The sequence below is a fragment of the Octopus bimaculoides genome, chromosome 15 (assembly GCF_001194135.2).
Source record: "Octopus bimaculoides isolate UCB-OBI-ISO-001 chromosome 15, ASM119413v2, whole genome shotgun sequence".
NCBI lineage: Eukaryota > Metazoa > Mollusca > Cephalopoda > Octopoda > Octopodidae > Octopus > Octopus bimaculoides.
This window is the reverse complement of record NC_068995.1, coordinates 48,500,971-48,507,471: the sequence shown is the minus strand read 5'-3', so window position 1 is coordinate 48,507,471 and position 6,501 is coordinate 48,500,971. Positions and strand designations below refer to the sequence as shown.

The 6,501-nt window shown below is 35.8% G+C and overlaps 1 long non-coding RNA gene across 2 annotated transcripts in view; it reads left to right on the top strand.

Moving 5' to 3' along the window:
• Positions 1-6,501, top strand: part of LOC128249517 (uncharacterized) — a 38,984-nt gene that overhangs the window by 26,423 nt on the left and 6,060 nt on the right. For both annotated transcript variants that reach the window (XR_008265634.1, XR_008265635.1), the window contains exon 2: positions 1,413-1,457. This is a non-coding gene — a long non-coding RNA (uncharacterized LOC128249517). The remainder of the gene's footprint in view (positions 1-1,412; positions 1,458-6,501) is intronic.

Sequence of the window (6,501 nt, the reverse complement as noted above, 5' to 3'; positions counted from 1 at the left end):
ATATATATATATATATATATATATATATATTTTGCGTAGTTCGTTGAATGCATATTTGCTTTTCGTTGAAGTGCTTTGTTGAATCAGCGTTAGAATAAAACAAACCATATGTTTGTGTATTTGTGTGTGTGTGTGTGTGTGTGTGTGTTTTTGCGCGCGCGCGCACGTGTGTGTGTGTGCTGCTGCGCGTGAATGTGCATTACCCTATAATCATTTTAATTCTTCACATTTGTTTTCTTTTCGGTTCGTCAATTAAATAATCACAGCTCAGCCTGCTGAAGGCTCGAGTTGAAGAAAAATTTTCAAAATGGCGTCCGTTGTAATTTGCGCATCAATTTGAAGACACCTGAAAAGTGTTGTTATCGGGTTTGACTTTTTAAGCTGGACTATTTAACTCTGCTACTTGTCGCATAAGTGTTCACGTTTTTTAAATAGCGATAAAATTTACAAAACTCCTCTTTCGCTATGCTCCCACCACACTCTCGTCTTCTTTTTTTCCTTTCAAAAATATATATCCGTGTGTGTATGTATATATATATATATGTATTTATGTATGTATGTATATATATATGTACATGTCTATAAATGTATGTGTACGTCTATATGTATGTACGTATCTATATTTGTGCTTTTTTGCACTTGAGGTTTTTAACCATTTAGTATGATTCAGTGTCGTGTTATCTTGACAAAAAGTTCAAGTTGAGAGATCGTTAGAAGTCGTGATTATGTGTGTTTTAAGCAGGAAGGGTGGTGCTGGTTGATGGAAGGGTTTTCAGGGATTACACTTCTTAAACCTTTTGTCTGAATATCTAAAGTAAAAGGTCTAGCTGACAAAACAAAGCAGAAGAGAACATAAAAAAAGAAAGAGTTTCGAAAAGAATGCTTCTGAGGGCTATGCAAGCTATCATTGTTTAACACAAAGTAGAAAGACGAAGAATTATAAGATATGGCAGTTAGTTACTGATAAAAAAAAAACAGGAATAAAAAGAAGAAGAACACAGACAGACAGAAAGGGAAATCCTTAGAATATACGGACTTAAAATGACAACCACTGGAACGGGGCCTATAAAGATGAAGTTGAAACAAGAACAAAACGAAGAGAGGATAAAAAAAAAGACAGAGATAGAAAAACAAAACGAGAAAACAAAGATAAAACAAATAACAAATGAAAGGATTGCAACAATCTAGTCTTTATTCTGTACTCGAATAATTAGATTTGGATTAAATGCCTTTTAGACTGGTTAAGGGTGTTATCTAATAAGAGCTATAGCGTGATATGTTGCCAAGTTAAAACCCAAAGCGAGAAATCTCGTTGTCAATTAACAGGTTTTTATTTAGAACTTACGATCTATTGTTTACCTATATTACTGTTTTGTGATCTTTTAAAGGCGTTTTCTTTTTATATTTTTAAGGGAGGAGTCACATCCCGACGTACATATTATACAAGTGCTGCGTGCGTGAGTATGCATGCATATATTTACATTTATACGTATGTATATAAATATATTTTTGAAGCATAAGTAGATAGACATACACAGAAGTATATACACACACACACATTTATATATGCATATATATGTATACACATATTTATACATACATGCATACACATATATGTATGTATGTGTGTGTGTGTGTGTTATCTTTTACCCGTTCCAGCCACTCGTCTGCGGCCATCTTGAGGTACCGCTTTCAGAATGTTAATCAAGCAAATCGAGCCATGTACGGTTTTTTTTCTCTTTAAGCGTGGTACTTATCCTATCGGTCTCTTATTGTCGAGCCACTAATTCACGGGGACAAACCAACACTATCCAACACTACATTTCAAGCGATGGTGAAGAAGAAACACAGACACAAACAACACCACAATTACCCCGATGTAAAAGAAAAATTACAGGGGTCGACTTTTCCGACTAAACACTTTATGGTGGGGCCTCCGCATGGACACCGTCCAATAACTTAAACGAGCAACAGAAGAAATTAACTGTGGAAGACCAATGAACAAACGCATATTCTCTTTCATTGCCTAGAGTGTAACAATAATATCTGAGGGTAACATCAATCACGTTCTTAGTTTACGAGGTATTATTTAAGTTCATGCACTGAAAGTCGAGCTGTGTTTTAGCTAAACATAATGAGTTGTAATAACAATAGGGAGAGGCCGTTCAACGTTTAACTCAAAAGATTATGATGATAAAATACCTGTTTGTTATCTAATTTTAATACAATAAGGCTGTTATCCTTCAGAAAAAATTTTTACAGTAAGATACAATGTCGTCGCTATAGTGTGCTTGTAGCCACTCCTGCGCAGTCTTAAATCACAGTCAAATACCGCGCTACAGTCAGTAAATAGAGTGATAACGTTACTACATGAACAAAACACCTTCCTATAAAATTATATGCCAGATGACTGCGTTATAAGTTACTCCAGAGAAAGAGCTAAAGTCAACGAGGGACAAAATTCTGGGTCACCGAACCTGTTAGAATACAGCAGCTTAAAACGTCCACAAAAAATTATTTTACGCATCCAAAGATGGTGAAAGTACTTCACCATCTTTGGATGGTGAGTTTTCTCACTACTAAAAGACGGTGAGTTTTCATTGTTAGATGATTGATCATTGGGTTTGATCGGATATAAAATGACAACTATTACCAGGTTTCATCCGGTACAAAGTGACGACTACAACCAGGGTTGATCCGTTATTGGATGCCAACTGTTACCATGTTTGATCCGGTACTAATAACAACTATTACCAGAGTTGATCCGGTACTAATAACAATTATTACCAGAGTTGATCCGGTACTATATGACAACCGTTTCCAGTTTTGATCCGGTACTAAATGACGACTATTCCCAGGTTTGATCTGTTGCTAAATGACATCTTATAACCAGGTTTGATGTATTATTTAAACGAATTATTTAAACGAAGCCCTTCTCACGGTTTGGCTGACAACCTCGTTACGCTTGAGGAAATTACAACTAGTGGGTACCTGGGCATACAACTAGTGGATACCTGGATATACTTACACCCTTTTCATGAAAGTTCGAGGCCAAGTGGGTAGGGTGTTTAGCTCACAATCTTGAACTCGTGGATTCCATGTCTGGACCTGGGACCTGGTGGCACGTTGAGAAGTTATACGTTGATGCAGTTTCCTGAACTTAAATGAATATCATCCCTTTGTTTCTCTGTCACTCACTCACTCACTCATTCACTCACTCACTCACTCTCTCTCTCTCATTCTGCTGTCAAATCTTCGATATTCCTTTGTATCAATGATGGGAGAACCAAGGTTTCTACGTCCACCTAGGCACCTAAAACAATTAGTGAAATCATCTTACCAGATCCTAATCGCTTGCCAGTGACAGTCTTCCCTTTACATTATATCGTTTGAAATCTCGTCCGGATTTGCCATTTCTTTTTCATTCTTTTTGATAAAGCGTCGCCCAATCAAGTACATGAGAGTATTTAATAACCTGTTAGCTGCGTCATGGTTTGTAGTTTCTTTCATTTTTCTCAAAGCAAAAATTATGCAGAAATTATTTGCATAGATTACGTTTGTAATTAAAAAGGCCAACGTTACCAAATAATGTGTTAAACTGATTTTTGCCCGAGGATTAAGTGATTAACTTTACAACCACTTACATATTATTCAAAGATTAAACAGTTTCATTGATGGCACAACTAAAATAAAATTGATACGAAATCCATTTACTTTTAATTTTACTGTATAGATTCTTATGATGCGCCAACATCTCTGATTTATCTCCAGCACAGGAAATGAAATACTGTGGTGTTTAAAACTTTTCTCATCTGCAATAACGACGTCGTAGGAAAAGTTGAAAAGAAAACCATCAGTTGTAAGAAGTCGATAACATGAAACTTGTAATGGGTATGTGTGAAGATAGGGCCAGCATTAAGGGCGGCAACTGCTTTGATAAATGATTCTTAGATACACATTATGCTTGAGGTTTATATGGAAAAGGAAATAGAAAGAATTGATGTTAATGTGTTTCTCAAAGACATTAAGAAAGCGACAAGACAGTCATAGAGTATGAAAGTCAATTCTCAGTAGCGCTTACTTTGATCTATATAGATAGTGACATATTCTATAATGAAAGATGGTTCCATTATTTACGAAGTGTTTTCTTGTGGAATCACATTTGCCAAACTGTATTTCCTGTTAACATCTTCGTGAACTACATTAGTGTTGCGCTGTATAGTGACCTGATGCTGGAATTTCGAGCTATTGTGTTCGGGACTGTTGCAACTACAGGAAACTACAGTGTTTATATTTATAGAACTTTAAGACCAAATTAAATATGAAGAACAATGCATTCTCTTGTCACCCGTTAAAACGAAATATCTTCATTTATAACTTTCAACGATATATATAATTATGCCTTTCAACGATCTATATACTTATATGTCTTTCAACGATGTATTTAATTATAATATGATACGTAGATAGGGATTTTCAGTTAATGTTGTTTTGTATTGCGTACACCAAACTTTTTTACTGCCCGACATACTTTCCGCAATATCAATGAATATAAAAATGAATGTTTCCTATTTATTGAATAACGCTTTTCGTGTTAGCAGACGACAATCGAGTGCATGGCATTGAAAAGCCTCAGCAAACGTGAAACGAGTCTGCATTTCTTGTGAGTCACTCCTGCTGGTACGTCATCACATTGATCCAAAAGGAATGTAAAGCAAGTTTGACTTCGGTGTCATTTGAACTCAGAACGTACAGGGCCCAAAGTTATATTGCTATTCTTTTGCTCGGACATTTTAATGAATCTGTCTGTTCACCGTTTTTGCCAGCACGAACAATCTTTTCTTCTACAGGCACATGGTCTAAAAATTTGGAGGAGGGGTGTAGTCGAAATTTTGTGGGAGGGGACTCAATACTCAACTGCTACTTATTTTAGCGACAAAAGCAAAGTCGACCTCGGTAGTATTTGAACTTAGACCGCAAAGTCAGAAGAAATACTGCTAAACATTTTATCCTCGAGCTAACCATTCTACCAGCTCACAGTGTTTCTCCAACTCGAATGTTAACTTTATATATTGTCTCGTCCATGGTCTGAGAATAAAATGAACGATTCTTCTATAAGATTTGAAGTCGCACCGATTAGAACTAAAAGCTAAAACTGCAAATACTTTCTTCTGGTAAGTGCTGTGTAAGCCGACAATCCCTAAAGCTAGAACCAAAATAATTATATATGACAAAGACAGATTATACTGTGTGATCCAGAGGGCAAAGTTTGTGACATATTTTTGTCGCCAAATAATTAATTACACAGGTAAGCTGACTCCTACAGGAAATCAGTCTCAGGTAGGCGCACATTACAGCAGTTGACACTTCTCTATAATAAATAATGGTATCTTATCTAAAATAATGAAACATAATATTTCGGAAGTTGTGCGGTTCATGTGATATACTGTAAAATGGTTGTTACTAGATATCAAATCTGATAGAAATTAACGCATTTAATGTATTCCAGATCATTCACCACACCTGTATTATATTTTTGAAGTTAAAGAAGAATTTTACGTTAACTTTAACTGCGTCCTGTCCAGAATACCACAAAGACGGCGAGCTGGCAGAAACGTTAGCACGCCGGGCGAAATGCTTAGCGGCATTTCGTCTGCTGTTACGTTCTGAGTTCATGTTCTTACAGGTGGGGCCCAGTTAGAATTTTTTTCAGGTCGTGTAACTCGTCACTCTCCAGAGCTCCCTGAATAAAGGTTGCTTAAGGGTGATGAACGAAACACCCATGTTTCCAAGGGATGAATCATTCAATCCCACCAAAGGATTTTTCTCAACATATGGCTATGATGCTCCCCCACTACTTCTGCTCACGATCAAAGTTGCCTATATCGTCAGGTAGTAAGGAATATGCTCAAGTGATTAATTTCGAGCAACTAATCAGCAAAGCTGATGAAATAAGTACTAAGCTTACAAAGAATAAGTCCTGGGGTCGATTTGCTCGACTAAAGGCGGTGCTCCAGCATGGCCGCAGTCAAATGACTGAAACAAGTAAAAGAACAAAGAAACAATGCTTAATGTTTAGGTGTCAAAAAAAAAAAGATTAGAGATTAAAAAATTCAGAGGTTTAATAGCGAAGTGAAAATTCTGCGCTTCATTTGAAATACAAAAGAAGTTGACCGTAATGTATGTATGTATGTTTATACGTATGAATGTATGTATACTTAAGTATACATATATGTATGTATGCATGCATGCATGTATGTATGTATGTTTATACATATGTGTGTATGTATGTGTGCATGTATATATATATATGTATGTATGTGTGTACATATGCATATATATATATGCATATGTTTCTACGCATGTATTTATGTATGTATCCATGTATGTTTGTACGTATGTATTTATGTATGTGCGTATATATGTATGCACGTACGCATCTTTGATTGTATGTATAAAAATATATACATGTTTATATATATATATATATATATATATATA